This window comes from Ovis aries, chromosome 2, assembly GCF_016772045.2.
Source record: "Ovis aries strain OAR_USU_Benz2616 breed Rambouillet chromosome 2, ARS-UI_Ramb_v3.0, whole genome shotgun sequence".
NCBI classification, from domain to species: domain Eukaryota; kingdom Metazoa; phylum Chordata; class Mammalia; order Artiodactyla; family Bovidae; genus Ovis; species Ovis aries.
The window spans coordinates 95,296,469-95,314,219 of record NC_056055.1 but is presented as its reverse complement, the minus strand read 5'-3'; the positions used below and the strand labels follow the sequence as shown (position 1 = coordinate 95,314,219).

The 17,751-nt window shown below is 41.4% G+C and overlaps 1 long non-coding RNA gene across 1 annotated transcript in view; it reads left to right on the top strand.

Annotated features, from left to right (window-relative positions):
- LOC121818661 (uncharacterized) overlaps positions 1-17,751 on the top strand; it is a 346,398-nt gene that overhangs the window by 229,625 nt on the left and 99,022 nt on the right. Inside the window, exon 12 of the long non-coding RNA XR_006058681.2 lies at positions 5,569-5,653. This is a non-coding gene — a long non-coding RNA (uncharacterized LOC121818661). The remainder of the gene's footprint in view (positions 1-5,568; positions 5,654-17,751) is intronic.

Sequence of the window (17,751 nt, the reverse complement as noted above, 5' to 3'; positions counted from 1 at the left end):
CTCATGGTTTTATAATCTATAGTGGAGTGGTGGTAGTTGTAAAAATCCAGCTTTCCAAGACAGGAGATGCAAGAGGACTCAGGTTCGATCCCTGGATTGGAAGATCCCCTGGAGTAGGAAATGGCAACCCATTCCAGTATTCTCGCCTGAAGAATCCCGTGGATGGAGAAACCTGTCAGCTTACAGTCCATAGGGTGGCAAAGAGTTGGACATGACTGATGTGAATTGGCATGCACACGTAGTGGGATTTGAGGGGAGAAATTTGATTGGCTGCTAGAATGTCTGTTTTCCCCTTGTAACTAGATTGGGGATGAGGATGAGGAGTTTGAAGAACTTCACTTAAAATTTTGCTCTTCCTGTTCGGGTCACCAGGTATCACCAGGAAAATTCAAAGATGGTATCTCTGACCAACATTTTTTTGTTTTTCAAAAAAATCCTTTCAGTTCTCTTTGATTCATGACTTCACATTTCAAATTGCTCTCAGATATTTATTAAAATTTTCAGACTTAAGATATAGCCTCACTGTTTTTTCTTTGTAGTGGTTTCGTTTTCTAAGAAATATTCAGCTGGATACCATCAGCTAAAATCAAGTGTGGAAAAACAAATAAACAAACAAATAGTAGCAGGGACCTGTTATGATTTCTGGGCCAGTTTTGTTTTTACTACAATAATTGGTTTGGTCTATTACTGGTCAGTAGTAAATGTGGCATTCAAGAATGCCCACCTTATTGTGAGCTGGAATTATCATTTTTCCCCTCTGGAGGCAGTGAAAAAACATCTTGAGCTGTAGGCGAGTTACATCATTTGGAAGGGGTTGGTGATAGGCAAGGACTGGCAGGGTCAAAGAACAGTCTAGTTCAAGCTCCCACCGATCTGACAGATTCCAACATCACCGGAGCAAAAATATGGAGATGGCTGATCTCCTGCGCTCAAGCAGTCCTTGCTGAGAAAGTTTTTAAAAAATGGAACCAAGTAGGAAAAATCTACTCTTTTTCTTCCATCTTTTGTTAGCTGAGAGGTCTGTCCATCGGTTAGTTATTTTTGCAGTCCTTAAGTATATTTCAAGAGAATTTGCTTCTTGGAAATACTGGAAGAAACAAAGGAGAAATATTGGACGAAACGAAGAAACAAATGAGCAATGAGTCTTGCGTATGCTCAGGTGCCCAGTCATTCCAAATCTTTGCAACCCCATGCACTGCAGTCTGCCAGACTCCTCTGTCCCTGGAATTCTCCAGGCAAGAAGACTGCAGTGGGTTGCAATTTCTTTCTCCGGGGATCTTCCTGACCCAAGAATTTCTATTTTCTCTCCTTTCTTTCTGGAGAAGATTTTAATTAATACTCAAATTATAGTGGAAAATGCCCTGTGTCTATTATCCTCTTTTTTTTTTTTTCATAAAAGATTTTAAACTGGAATACTGCTTTCTGGCTAAAAGGCTGACTATCCCAGCCCCCCTTTGTAGTTAAGTGTGAGTAAGTTTTGATTAATCAGTGTAATGGAGGTATGGTTTAGGTTCTCAAGTAATGTGCTATTTTTGCTCCTTCTCTCCCTTCTATCCTTCTGCCTCTGTATGGAATGAAGATGTAGTGGCAGGAACTCTAACAAAGGTATTGGACCTTGAGGAGAAGGGCCAGACCTAGTGGCTAGCAGATGGGGTGGCAGTGGTCCCTGCACACTTTGAGGAAACAGGATACCTGCCCTAACATTGTGTTCATCCAGACTTTCCTAAAGATGTGGATGTGAAATAAAATTCTATCTTGTTTAAGCCACTTGGATTTGGATTTCTGTTTTACTCAGAGCCAAACTAATTCTAACTAATTCAACCTCCAGTATTATTTCTACCTTAAAGGACTGAGGTTTTTATCATGTCCTCCTGTTCTATGTAATATTACATCCTTATTTATTTAATAAGTATTCACTGAATACCTACTATGCATCAGGCATTGTGTTCAGTTCAGTTCAATCGACCCCATGAATCGCAGCACGCCAGGCCTCCCTCTCCATCACCAACTCCCGGAGTTCACTCAGACTCACGTGCATCGAGTCCGTGATGCCATCCAGCCATCTCATCCTCGGTCGTCCCCTTCTCCTCCTGCCCCCAATCCCTCCCAGCGTCAGAGTCTTTTCCAATGAGTCAACTCTTCACATGAGGTGGCCAAAGAACTGGAGTTTCAGCTTCAGCATCATTCCCTCCAAAGAAATCCCAGGGCTGATCTCCTTCAGAATGACTGGTTGGATCTCCTTGCAGTCCAAGGGACTCTGAAGAGTCTTCTCCAACACCACAGTTCAAAAGCATCAATTCTTCTGTGCTCAGCCTTCTTCACAGTCCAACTCTCACATCCATACATGACTACTGGTAGGCACTATATTTTCAGTGTTCAGCAGAATAAACATTGTCTCTGCCATTTGGAGCTTAGAGTTTAGTGAGAGAGACATGGTAATATGTGAGAAATAATCTCTCATTTCTTACTTTTGCTGCTTTTTTTCCACCTCCTGTCTCCACTGAATTTCATTCAATGTGTCTTAAAGTCAGAGGAAGGGGTCATATAGCTTCATCATTTCTTGACCTAGAAGCATATTGGCACATATGATTTTCAAAATAAGAACTCTTCTGACTCAGGCTACCTTCTTTCCTCAGAAGACTTTAGAATATCTTACAAGAAAAGTCAGTTTTAGCAAGCAGTAGGTCTTCAACTTGAGGGCTTTCTGTCTTAGTGGACTGAGGGGTTTGTGTGTGTGTACACAGACACGCATAAATTTGGATTTCTTTGGTCCCATTGTGGTTCATTAGATGTTAAGATTTATTTCTATCTTCATCCTGCCTCTGTGAAAATCCATCTTTTAAATGGTCCTCAGTCATGTTATGGTGTTCCTAGTTAGGTATTATCAACCCACATGTTGTCAGAGTGATGGTCAAGACTACTTTCTCATGCAAAGTCCTAACCCATAGCTAGGACCGTAGCAGAAGCTGTGCACCCTGTCCTTCTTATTGAATCTGTTGGCCATGTGGGTCTTCAGAGCCATTGGGAATTCACAAAAGAGAGTTCTGCCTGACACTTTGATGCGTTCCCTTGTTTTCTCAGCGATGCTGTAATTTGCGGTGTGTCTAGTTCTCATTCCCATAACTCCTCATGCTTTTGGCCTACTCCTTCCCTTGTTGATCTGCCCTTTGATTTCAAGCTTTCTTGATCATCCCTTCCTCCTATGTTGCATCCCTTGTTCCACTGGTGCTCTCAAAGACTTTTCAGCTGAGCTGGATAGCAGACAAGTGTCAAAGGCGTGATTTCCTTTGACTGTCTGTCCCTCAGAAGCGTGATACATTAATAGACACTGCATATTCGTACGGCACCTTTCATTTAGCCAAAGGGTATTTTTGTCATTGTGTCCTTATGTTTGGACTCATAGCTTTAGTAATTCTTTTATCACACTTTGGACCATTTCAGAGACTCAGTTAGGTCTCAGTGAGTAAAATCCAAAGTATAGTCCTTTTTGAAAAAGCACATTGCAAGAGGTGAAGAGCAATAATTTGGCCACGGAGACAACCTGAGAGAGAATGGTTGAAGTTTATTTTCAAGACAGGAAATGGTTTATTGACTTCAAAAAGTTTAGTCCTGCTGAAACAATCTGAAAGAAGCAATGGCACTGAGTCCATTAAATTCAAGAAACGATAAATTTCAGTTATTGGCACAAACATTAAGTATCTTGATATGTAGAGACACAGGCTGATAATATTGCTAAATTTGGGTTCATCATGACAAGATATTGAGAAATCCTTGAAATTTATGACATGTTAGGGCAACATGATATGTCACTTAACTGATGAAAAATCCATCCTCTTTGAATCATGTTATGAAAACTGCTAGCAAAGAAAAAAAAAAAGTCCAAAATTCAGGACTGATGGGCGGAAGCTTTGGAGGCAAATACTGATTAGACTGTAGCCATTCTTTCAAAATACCAGTCTCTTCTTTCTGTGTGATGGGAGTTGTTCGTTTTTGTTTTCTTGAGGGGTATTAGATGTGCTGATGGCTTGATCATCCGATATAGAAAACCTCCTGTTGCCTTTATTTAAGCACTCTCTATGTACATACATCTGAATTCTTTCAATCCTTATAAGAGCATAAATAAACATAAGAAGAACCAGTGGTTATAAAAATAAATTTTTGTGTTAGATTTATCTAGGAAATGGTGGAGATAGTTTACAAATCTGGATGTTTGCGCTAGTGTTTAATACCGTATTTTCTCTCTAATAGTGATGTTAGATGGTCTGTCATGATTTCACGTTGTTTCGTCCCTCTGATACTGTCTCTCCCATTGCTGTTTTCGCCTCACGTATTCCTGCTTATTTACAAGCCTAATCATCTTTTATTGGATGCTACCTACTGTGAATTTTACCTTGTTGGGTGCTGGATATTTTTGTATTCCTATAAGTACTATGGAGCTTTATTATAGTACACGGTCAAGTTACTTGAATGGGTTGAACCTGGTGGGGCCGGAACACACTGTGGACTAGGGCCATTTTTTGGTCACTATCCTTTAATATTCTACCCACTCCCTGTGAATTATGACGATTTTCCACCTTAACCCTTGAGGACAGGAGTGACCCCTAGTCCTGTGTGAGCACTCTGAATTGTTCCCTCTGATCCCTCTAGGTGATTCTTCCCGTGTGTGTGTGTGGTAGCTGCTAATTCAGCTCTGACTCTTTGTGACTCCCTGAACTGTAGCCCGCCAGGCTTCTCTGTCCATGAGGATTCTCCAGGCAAGAATACTGGAGTGGGTAGCAGTTCCCTTCTCCAGGGCATTCTCCCCATGTCCTCAGGTAATTTCTTCACTTACATGGACTCAGCTGTAGACTTGAGGGGGGACCCTCTGCAGATCTCTGGAGTTCTCTCTGCATCCCTCTTCTTCTCTGGTATTCTGCTGTGTGATCACTGGCTGTCATGAATTTCCAAGATTAATGAGTCATCCCCTTCACTCTGTTGGAAGAGGTCATCGAGAGGACATGACTGCCTCTTGATCTGCCGGCTGGACCAGGCATTTGAAGACTTGTCCTTGGAGTGCGTGGTCCATGCGCTGCTCCTGAACTGGAGTCACTTCAAGGAGCAACCTCGGGAGAGCCCTATGTTGTTGAGACCATCCAGGCTGTGGATGTAAAGCCTCTGTGTAAACTGTTAAGATTCTGGAGAGCTGTGTGGATGTCTACTCACTTGCAGCCTCCTAAGACAAGCGTCATATGTAAATTCTTTTGCTTATTAAAAGTTCCATCTACCAATCAGAACTGGTCTGCCTCTTTCTTTTTTTTTTTTTTTTTTTTTTTTCTGTTCTTCATGTGCAGGAGCCAATTTTTAATTTTACTTGGGCAACTCTGTAGGTTGTAAATGAAGAAACTCAGGGAGAACATCAATGCCTTTTGGGTTGTTCTTTCCTGAGTTGTAGCCTGGAAACTTTGGAGGCAATAAGGTGGGGCATTCATGGGGCTCACGGTACCTGTTTTCTTATCTCAGGAATCACTATCTTATGCTGCCTGCCCAATGTCTGAGAATCATACTTCATCTTTTTTTTTATTTTTGTAGTTGTTTCAAGTGGAAAACTAAATTCAGTCCCCATGACTCCATCTTGTTCAGAACTGAAGTCCCACTGCTTCATGGATTACAGCAGGTAAGTTCCCTGGGCAGAGTCTCCACACTAAACAGAGATCTTTCCTCAGAGTCCTGGTGTCTGAGAAGGAGGATCAAAGAAGTATAAACTCATCCCAGTATAAATTCAGCTCTTACTCATGCAATTACAGTGCCACACAAATGTCGTCTCTTCAGTCAGTCTTGGTCCAGGATTACATCCCTAGAAGGTTTGTTCCTTGGTTCATTGATTCATTGGTTCATCGATCCACCCATCCATTAACTATTAGCTAAATCTCTTTTACATGAAAACACTCTCTTAACTGTTGGGGAATCAGAGAAGAATACGACAGACTTGGTGACATCCTTCTGAGTACCTAGTCTCTAGTTGGGGAAAATAGCTGAAATGCTCCAGATGGTTAAGTGTGATAGATGCTATGAGAGAAAAACAAAGGATGTTATGGGAGCACATAAATGGGGGCTTAACCTGATCTGGAGAGTTAGAAAGGTTTCTCAGTGGAGGTGACATATAAGTTGGGACTTGCAAAGAGGTGATTATAAAATAGAGGCTGTTTTTTCTCTAAAGGGCTTGTACTATTCCAAAAATATTTTATTGAGCATGTAGCATAAACTCTAGTGTCTTATATAAAAACAATTCCGATTTATTACCCAAAAGACCAACCTCAATTGCAGAGGAAGATAGTAGAATGGAAAATGGAGATCAAAACTTTGCTAAATCATTAGACAAAGATGATAAATTAATGGTTAAAATGTTAATAGTGATACATTTAGACTGTGGGTCTCTGGGTTGATTTTTCTTTTTTCTTTGTTTCTGTTTTCTTCAAATTTTCTGACAGGAACCTAGGTTACTTTTGTTGTTAGAAAAAAGAAAGCAAGGAAGGGGATGTGATAAAAGAGACATATGGATGGAGTAAAATACAGGTGGTATTCTTTAACAGGTGTATCGTGAACTGGTTTTTAGTACCACATTGTGGCTTTACGTGTCACGTGACAAAACCTAGATGCTGTTTACAAAGGCATCACAAGCTGATCAAATGAACCATTTGACTGAGCATTTAGAAAACAGTTCAAACAAGGATTTGTCTTCAGTTTCTATGAAGTGTGAAGCTTGCCTTTGCTATTGGTCCTGAAGGCCCTGGGCAGGTGTGCTGGGTAAGCTGGTGGTGCGCCTAATGGTGGGTGCCCGTCCCCACACACCAGTGTAGTTTCTTGGCATGTGGAAATCATGGCCGCCCTGCTCCTGGGACTGTGTGGCAATGTCAAAGGAAAGGAGAATGGGAGAAAGCTCTTAAAAATAGTACACTACTATTTTTAAGCAAAACTCTTTTCACAGTCAGAGGCATAGCTTTTCTAAGTTTGGAGTGTTTAAACTACATGTACTCCTATAGAGCTTGACATGCACAGCCCTTGCCTGTCTAAAGAGAGGAATATGGGGCCAATATGGAGTTTTGAATGAGTTATATATTGTGTTTGTGAAGAAAGTAAGGGGTTTCTGAGAACATTTTAGTTTAGTGTTTAATTTTATAGCCACATTCACAGAACATAACACTTGTAATTTGTGGAGGAGAGTGGACAGAAATTAATCTGAAATTATTCAGCCCTGTATGGGTTTTCTAAACACATGCATGTAAGAATGTAATAAATATTAGTAGTAGTAGATTTGAATATTTTTAGATTTTGGTGGCTGTAATGATATCAAGGGCCATATTTTAAAGCTCAGAAAGTTACCGTCATGGGTAGAAGATTGCTAATCTGCTTTCTATCTCTATGGATTTAGCTATTCTGGATATCCTATCTAACTGGAATCACACAACATGTGATCTTGTGTGTATGGCTGTTTTCACTTAGCATGTTTCTGAGGCTCATCCATCCATGTGTTAGCATGTACCAGTACTTTATCCCTTTTTATGACTGAATAATATGCCATTTTATGGATATAACCACATTTAGTCTATCCATTCATCATTTGGATTGCTTTCTCATTTGTCAATTGTGAATAATGCTACTTTGAACATTCATGTAGAAGTTTTTGTTTGAATACTGACTTTCAATTCTTTTGGCTATATACCTAGGAGTAGAATGTCATATGGGTCATATGACCCAATTTCTGGGTCATATGCTAATTATTCTATGTTTAATTTTTTGTGGAAAGTTCAAACTGTTTTCCACGGTGGTTGCTCCATTTATATTACTGCCAGCAGAACCCACTGGGCTTCAGGTTTTTTTTTTTTTTGGGGTGGTGAGCCAAATGTTTGACATCTTCTCTACTCATAATAACATTGTTTGATGGAAGTTTTAGTCCTAAATAATAGTCATTGAACACACATACACAGAAAGAGGGAAAGAAAGGTGCAGCTTTAAGGAATCTCTTCTTGAATTATTTTGACTTGACTGCATAGCACCCAAATAGTGGCATGTCTTAGAGAGTATCTGTTCATGCTGCACATGAGGAAATAAGATCACAGGAGGTGGAATGACTCAGGAGATAAAAAGAGGTCACTCAACCAGCTAGTTATTGACAGAGTTAAGGCTCAGACTATGTCTTGCGGTTCTGAGCCCATTGTTCTTTTCCATGCATTATGAACTTGACCCATTTGTCTTTTGATAGACCCAGTTCTTAGGTCATGGTTTCCTTCTTTAGCTCAGAAATCTTCATAGGAAGGTAATGGGTATATCATTAATTCATAGATTATTTGTTCAGTTGCTCAGTTGTGCCCAAATATTTGCAACCCTATGGACTGCAGCATGCCAGACTTCCTTGTCTTTCACCGTCTCCTTGCACAAATTCATGTCCATTGAGTCAGTGATGCCATCTAACCATCTCATCATCTGTTGTCCCCTTCTCCTCCTACCTTCAATCTTTCCCAGCATCAGGGTCTTTTAGCACTTTGCCTCAGGTGGCCAAAGTATTGGAACTTCAGCATCAGTCCTTCCAATGAATATTCAGGGTTGATTTCCTTTAGGATTGACTGATTTGATCTCTTTGCTGTCCAAGGGACTCTCAAGAGTCTTCTCCAGCACCACAATTTGAAGGCATCAATTCTTCTAATGTTTTAATAGATTATGGTTTCCTTCTTTTGCTCAGAAATCTTAGGATGGTGATGTGTCTATCATCTAATTAGGGTCAGCCTTACTTGTTCATTTATTTCTTCATGCATTTATTCTACAAACTCGCAAAGAATGCTTATATATGAGAGAATGTGCAAGAGCTAAGGATACAATAGGAGGCAAGCAGTTGTGGGACTATTTTCGGAGTGGAGGCTGGTAGTAAAGATGGCCACTTGACAAACAGTTACACAAAGAATGGGCTGTAATTGGGCTAAGTGCTGTAAAGGAGAATTGCATGGTGCTGAGACTTTATGGAAGGAGACCTGCACTATTTCAGTGGTTAAATGTGTCAGAGAAAGCACTTAGGTTTATAAAATCTAATGTGGTTTGATTTCAAGGTCACCTGGAAAACTCTCTTCAGCGTCTAAATTCTTCCTCCATCTGCTCATTTATGTCAGAATTTGAAGATTTGATGTGCCAGTTCTATTTTTTTTCTAATGTACATTTAGATTTAAAAAGCTATTAAATTTAAAAATTTATTTGTGGACTCCCGAAAATGACCTCGTATGCCACCATTGGTCCATATACCACACTGTGAGCACTGCTGCTCTAGATATTGATGACTTTTCTGTCATTTTGAATCCAAGAAACAGAGCATTCCAACTCCAAACAGAGGCATGTCATCCAGACAGAAACCGGGAAGGAAAAGGCTGTGATAAAGTTGGAGGAAAGGAATGGGAAAGATGTAGGGGACTCAGTAAGCAGAAGAGATGCAAACAGACAAGGGAGGAGACAGGAGGTAAAAGGATGAGCCTGAATGGAGAGAAATAAGCTGGTTCTCAGGAAATCTGTGCTCTGATCATGGGTAGTCTCTTAGAAGAGAATGAAATAAATACTCCCCTTTTCCATGTCACTCCATTTATTTCATTCATCAGTAATTTGGATACAACTCACATACCATGCAATAAGAAGGGGTGATATGAACCAGCTTCAGCTCTTTCCTGATGGGTCAAATATGCGCATAGTTGGTATTTTGAAGTTTTAAGCTGTTTTTCTCTTTGTTGAAAGGTGGAGATTTGAATTCTACTTTGGAGCATATCATTCCTTTGTTATGTTTTACACATTTGTAAAGGAACTTGGGGAAAATCATGAGGTAGATTTTTTTACACTGAGAAGCTTAGTATTTTGTCTATAAACATAAATGGCTATTTATTGTTGAGCCAGCAACCTATTTTGGAGATTCTCCTGGCTTTTATTATTTTTCAGGGAGGTGGGGAATGATTAGGAAAATGATTTTTTTCTATATATAAGTTTTACATTTAGAATGTTTTGTGCGTATGAACCATTTTTTTTGTGGAAAATTTCATTTTTCTTTTAGTAGTCATTGGCAAAACCTGTGAAACTACAAAGACTCAAAGTTTTGTCTTCTATTTACCCATGGGAGGAAGACCAAAAAGAAACTGGACTTGGTTTGACACAATTCAAACTTGGCATCTGTATTTGTTTGCTAGACCCCTGTAACAAAGTACCACAGACTGGGTGGCTCAAACAACAAAAATGTATTTTCCCACAATTCTGGAGGCTCCAGGCTAAGATCTAGGTGTTAGGAGGGTTGGTTCCTTCTGAAGACCGTGAGGGAAGAATCTGTTCTTGGCTTGTTGATGGCTGTCTCCTCTCTTTGCCTTTCCACCATTTCTTTCTCTCTCTCTCTCTCTCTCTCTCTCTCTCTCTCTCTCTCTCTCTCTCTCTCTGTGTGTGTGTGTGTGTGTCTGTATCCAAATTTCTTCTTGTCAGGACATCAGTGGTATTGGGTGATGATCTGCCCTAATGATTCAACTTAGTTGATTCTTTAAAGACTTTCTCTCGGGCTTCCCTGGTGGTCCAGTGGTTGAGAATCCGCCTGCCAATGCAGTTCAGTTCAGTTCAGTAAAGTTCAATCGCTCAGTCGTGTCCAACTCTTTGCGACCCCATGAATCACAGCACGCCAGGCCTCCCTGTCCATCACCAACTCCTGGAGTTCACTCAGACTTGCGTCCGTCAAGTCAGTGATGCCATCCAGCCATCTCATCCTCTGTCGTCCCCTTCTCCTCCTGCCCCCAATCCCTCCCAGCATCAGAGTCTTTTCCAATGAGTCAGCTCTTTGCATGAGGTGGCCAAAGTACTGGAGTTTCAGCTTTAGCATCATTCCTTCCAAAGGAATCCCAGGGTTGATCTCCTTCAGAATGGACTGGTTGGATCTCCTTGCAGTCCAAGGGACTCTCAAGAGTTTTCTCCAAGAAGTTCAAAAGCATCTCCACAGTTCAAAAGCATCAATTCTTTGTCGCTCAGCCTTCTTCACAGTCCAACTCTCACATCCATACATGACCACAGGAAAAACCATAGCTTTGACTAGACGGACCTTAGTCGGCAAAGTAATGTCTCTGCTTTTGAATATGCTTTCTAGGTTGGTCATAACTGTTCTTCCAAGGAATAAGTGTCTTTTAATTTCATGGCTGCAGTCACCATCTGCAGCAATTTTGGAGCCCCAAAAAATTAAGTCTGACACTGTTTCCACTGTTTCTCCATCTATTTCCCAAGAAGTGATGGGACCAGATGTCATGATCTTAGTCTTCTGAATGTTGAGCTTTAAGCCAACTTTTTCACTGTCTGCTTTCACTTTCATCAAGAGGCTTTTGAGTTCCTCTTCACTTTCTGCCATTGGGTGGTGTCATCTGCATATCTGAGGTTATTGATATTTCTCCTGGCAATGCAGTTAGGGGACACTAATTTGATCCCCAATCCGGAAAGATCCCACATGCTGTGAGGCACCTAAGCCCGTGTACCACAATGACTGAGCTTGCACTCTGAAGCCCATGAGCAGCAACTGCTGAAGCCCCCATACCCTAGAGTCTGTGCTCCGAGCACACAGCGGTGAGCATAAGGGAAAGTCAGCCTTCTGGAAGCAGGCTGGGAGGTCAGCAGCATGATTCTTTAGGGGATACATCAAGCATATGTGTGGGGCCCGTGGGCTCCTGGAGTATCACATCTAGCTGCAAGAATACATTACTAGGTATAATGTTATTTCCTTCTTATGCTTAAACTTCCAATACTTTTAAAGAAATTCAAGACAGGTCTAAGTGATGCTGTAAATAATCAAGGGAGAGTTCTCTCCCAGACCTGGGTTTGAGACTTACAGGCTTCCCTGGTGGCTCAGGGGTAAAGAATCTGCCTGCCAGTACAGGAGACAGGGAGACATGGGTTTGATCCTGGGTCAGGAAGATCCCCTGGAGAAGGAAATGGCAACCCACTCCAGTATTCTTGCCTGGAAAATTCCATGGACAGAGGAGCCTGGCGGGCTACAGGCCATGGGGTCACAAAAGAGTCGGATACGACTTGGCAACTAAACAAAAACAACAACAACAGCAGGACCAACACAGCTCCCCAAACCTTCTGTGTGTCCTGTGTGCTGCACCAGATGTCCAGGGGCCAGAGCCTGGAGGCTTGATGAAGAACTGGAACTAGAGGAGCACAGACTCAGGAGTAAAGGTGGGTTTGTGTGTGCTTTGAGTTGCAGTGCAGTTGGTAGAGGTGCTAAGCCATTGTGGTTTGAGTGTTAATATAAATGTAACTTCATTTTATTGTCATTAGCAGTGAACCTTGGGGATAATGTTCACTGAGGAATCTTTTTAAAATCAGATGTGTCAATTAAAGTTTCTTTAATGAGTATTCATCGCTATGAAGGCAGCGAAATATCTGAGGAAAAATGAAAGCTTTGTCACTAACTAGACTTTTGCAAGTGCTAAAAGCAGTGGAGGCAATCGTCTCATTGTTTTGAATCTTTAAATAGCAACTCAGAGGCCCTTATTAAGTTCTAACTTTAGCCTACATCAACTGTCCCAGTAATGCTTCTTGTTATTTTCTGGTCCAAGATTCTATCCAAGAGCATGTTTGCGTTTAGTTGTTACATCTCATCAGTTTCCTCCAATTTGAAACTGTTCTTCAGTCTTTTCCCGTCTCCCACATCCTTAACAGTCTTAAAGAATATAGACCTTTCATTTTATATCGACTCCTGTATGGGCCTGCCTGATATTCCCCCATGAGCAGACTATAGTAGAGGATGTCATTTAGAAACCATCTAAGTGTTCAGTGTGATCATTGCTACTAGTGACCCCTGCATCTAGACGCTCTCAGAGGATAGCATTAAGTAAGGTATACATGTATATATCTCCATACACTTTTACACATATTGACATCAGCCACTATTTCCATATTTAACTGAATGTGTTTAATGTATAGTCACCCAGTCATATCTGATTCTTTGAGATGCCATGGACTGTAGCCCACCAGGATCCTCTGTCCATGAAGTTTTCCAGGCAATTTATCTGAATATATACATTAAAAACCTTCCAAGTTCACACTGAGGCTTAAACCCCCAGCCTAATACCTCAAGATTCTTTCTAGTCTCCTCTTTTCCATGTTTGTACAATACCTTCTCAGACAGTGACGTCTGTTGTCCTCGATGTATTTACTTATTTGCTCTATCAGTTAACTTATTTACTCAGTTTCCAAGCACTCCAGTCATATATTTTCTCTGCAGCTTCCATGCCACACCTTTTCCTCAGCCAGCTCTTTTAGATGTCAGCATCTCTTCCCCAGTGTGGGAAGTGAAGGGAATGTGAGAGATAAAGGAGTTGGGAAGGGACGTAAGGATGGAAAGGGCAGGGAAATTTCTTTTTGTTAAAGTCAGTTTGAGTTGACTTTTCTGTTACTTGCCACCTAAACCATGCTAAATGCTGCAACCCATAATTGTTCAATCACTAAGTTGTGTCCAATCTTCGTGACCCCATAGACTGCAGCACCCCAGCACGCAACCCATAATACATTATTGCAATTATTTGTTTGCAAATATGTCTGCCCACTGGATTATGAGCTATGAAAAAGACTCATCTCTTTTCCTCTATTTTTTCCAGGTTTCCACAGTGCCTGTCACATGGTGGGTGCTTGGTAACTGCATCGGATGCCAGTGACACAAAAACAATTGAGACATGATTGTTCTCCAATAGCTAGTAGGAATCATCAATACAATCAGATAATCTCTAAAATAGATACCAGTGGAAAGAGTTGTGAGCATATAGGAAGAAAGCATAAGTAGGGCTTCCTGGGTAGTTCAAATGGTAAAGAATCTACTTGCAATGCAGGAGGCCTGGGTTCGACCCCTGGATTGGGAAGGTTCCCTGGAGAAGGGCATGGTAACCCACTCTAGTATTCTTGCCTGGGGAATTCCATGGACAGAACAGCCTGATGGGCTACAGTCCATGGGGTCGCAAAGAATCAGACACGATTGAGTGATTTCACTCACTTACTCAAATGGGACTTTACCAGTATAAACAAATCAGAACTGTCTTCAGATAATTGTATATGTTTTAAACATATTTCTATAATTTCTGTAGAATTTAAGATTGAGAAACTGACTGAATGGTCATATGTTTCTCAACGAGTGGGTTAGGATTAAAACTAGGAGCTGAATGAATACTTGAATTAAAGTCCCTGAAAACTGTAAGGTGCTACCTTCCCAGTGGTAAAACATATTTTAGTAGCATTTACTTAAAAAACTCAAAATAATTTAGTCTTTTCTAGCAGGGGAAGTCAGGACTGATCTCATTTCAACAACGCTAAGGAGATCAGCCCTGGGATTTCTTTGGAAGGACTGATGCTAAAGCTGAAAGTCCAATACTTTGGTCACCTCATGCGAAGAGTTGACTCATTGGAAAAGACTCTGATGCTGGGAGGGATTGGGGGCAGGAGGAGAAGGGGACGACAGAGGCTGAGATGGCTGGATGGCATCACGGACTCGATGGACGTGAGTCTGAGTGAACTCCGGGAGTTGGTGATGGACAGGGAGGCCTGGCGTGCTGCGATTCATGGGGTCGGAAAGAGTGGGACACGACTGAGCGACTGAACTGAACTGAACTGAACTAAACAACCATGGTGACACCTTGTGTCTCCATAGTCCTTCGCTTTACATTGAAATGTCTCTGACCCTGAGCCCTGAGAGGGCAGGATATGTGTCTGCCGTGTTCACCAAGGCATCCTCAGCACCCAGCTAAACACTTAATGAAAATGCCATCCTGTGTAACTTTGATCCAGTTTTCTGAATGCACTGAGAATGGCACTCATGATGCCCAGAATCATGCATATCTGTTCTCTCTAAAGAGAGCTAGGGACCTGTGTGGCTGGAGGGAGCCACCTCCTGCTTGCCTGCTCCCACCTCCAGTCTCTTGTTGCCCTTTCCTGGATTTTAAAGGCTCCCTCTTCTTGGTTCCATATGTCTCCCTTTCTACTCCACTCAATCCCCCTCCTTGTGGATTGATCAGTTTCTCTGGATCTCCTTTCTGGCAGATGACAGTGAAACTTCTCTTTAGGAAGCAGTCGTTGGGTGTTGCAGCCTCAGGCAGTAGACAGAAAAGTCAGAGACTAGAGCCTACGGTCACAGACTATGTGGGCAGCAGAACCTGAATTAAAATTTTCAACTCCAGGACAGTTCCAATAAGCTACACTGAAAAGGAAGCCGGAAAGGGCAGTTTTCACATTTCTGCAGAATTCTCGCAGCATCTGGGACCAAGGTCAGTTCAATTCACTCACATTTATGTGCCTTTAACAACAACCTCATATCCCATAGTTAGACTGTACTGCCAGCAAGTAAATCAGTTCACGTGGGTCATTCTTTCGTCCTTATAACTTAAACGATATGGTAGGTGGCCGTGATCAGGGACAACAGCAAACATGGAAGAGATCACTCCAAATAAAATATTAACTAATACAGGTCTGCCGTGTAAGTGGCTTGATGCATGGTGAATTGCATTTGCACTTGGCCAAATGGTAAGTGATGTATGTTGGGCACAAGAATAATAAATACAAGGAACAATCAATTGAACTGAACTAAAGTGGTGTGGTTTTGAAGGACGGCTTAGAGTTATATCTTCCAAACATAGCTAAAAAAAAGGACTCAATTAAAAAGTAAATTGGAAAACTATAAAGTAGCTGACACAAATACAAGGTTAAGTTTATGGAAGTTATAAATGCTAAACAGTTTCCCTCTATGATTCCAATTTCTGCCCACTCTGATTCTTCTTGTGCCTTCCATTTTTTTTTATGAGTATTATTACTCAACAGGAGAACAATCAGTTATATCAGAGCCATTCACTGTAAAGTTTGTGTCAATAATTTTTATTGAAATAGGACAAAAACAAAGGAGTTTGTAGAGAGAGGCAAATTATTATGCTACCAGGGTACCATGAGGAGTCTTTGAGCTGCAGGGGAAAAAAGGAAAAACTCTCCCTGTGGAGAGAATAGAATGTGTTTCATTTCAATATCTATTACAATTATGAAAGAGCCAGAGCATTCCATGGCTTTGAACAGTCTTTGTGAGCAGAGCTTTATGTCAGGGCCGTGGGTATGATTTTCAGGCCCTGAGGCTGGTAGTTCAATAACTAGCAGAAATAGTCAGGGCTTTGGGGATGGGGAGCAAAATGAGGGGTAGGAATCAGGATGCTCTAGCCTGAGTGATCATAAGAAACCCTTCAGGGGATTTTCATTTTAAATATGGATTTTTTTGGTACCCTTATGGAATCTCAATCTCCTGGGGCACTGTAGGGAGGTACATTCCTAAATTAACTATCTTTCTAGTTTCAGGGCTTGAAAATTACAAACATGTAACTAATGCCAGGCTTGGTGTCATGGAATGTTCTAGTGGGAGGGACACGGCAACTGTGGGAAGAATGAGGTGGGAGATGGGAATCTCTCTGTTCGGCACATTTACATGGATGCTCTGCCACTAGGAAGATGTGAGCTCCTTTAGACAAGGGAGCGTCCTCGTTATTTTTGGATCTCCAGCTATCCAGCGTCTAGTACATCCTGGCACCTGATGGGTGGATCCTTTTATGCTGGTATGATCACTTCCAGATTCACAGGCACATAAATTAACAGCAAGCACATGTTGGTTAAGCTGTTTAAGACCTATTTTAAGTATCCAGCTGAAGGGTTGGGATTAATAGCAAATAAGAGTAATATTGAATGACTAATAATACTCATGGCCAAAAGGATCACCATGAAGTGAAGCACAAGGGAAAAGCAAGGCAGAAGGCTTGGGCTCTGTTCATGTGGCTCTGGGTTCCTCAGGACACCACACTGTTGCCCTCCGCTCTGCCACCTCCTTATTTAGCTGCTCAGGAAGAAGTTAAGTATTGGGGTGCAAGGCTGGGGCCACTCTCTGCTCTCTTTCCTAGAAGGCACACACAGGAGTTCAATCAGAAGAGCCCTTTGGATGAACCATCAATGTGGCAAGTTGCATTTTTTTTTTTTAAAGTCTTTGGCCTTGTTTGTGTAATGTGCAAATAAGCCAGCCGCATGTGTTGATCTCAATAGAGACAACTGTTTACGTAAAAATAAATGCCAAACCTGAGTTGAAGCAAAACATATTTATAGGTTAATTTCCTTATCTGTCTGGTACTTCTTATTTCTTACCAGGCATATTTCTAATACTGTCCTTGTTTCTCTGTCTTTTGTCATCTATGCTTGAAGTCCTCTTGCTCTTGCTAACAGCCTTGACTTACCTTTTTAGTTCTGATATCAAAAATCACACTGATGCTAACATATTTCATGGCTAATTCTTTTCAACGAGGGCTTTGTTACTGACTCAGAGGGCAAAGAATCTGCCTACAGTGTAGGAGACCAAGGTTTGATCCGTGGGTCTGAAAGATCCCCTGGAGAAGGGAATGGCTACCCACTGCAGTATTCTTGCCTGGAGAATTCCATGGACAGAGGAGCCTGGTGGGCTATAATCCATGGGTTTGCAAAGAGTCAGACACCACTGAGCAATTAACACTTTCACTTTTCAGCAAATATAACACATAAACACAATAGCAGTCAAAGATTTAAAGACCACAAGTTAGAAATCACTGATCCAAAGCTGTCATACTACCTGGCCAGGTAAGCAAAAGACTGGTTAGCTCTAGATAGGAGTCCTTAGGTGAATTTCATTGTTTCTGCATAGAGGTATGTGTGTATGAATGTTTGTGTATGTAGATGTTGGTG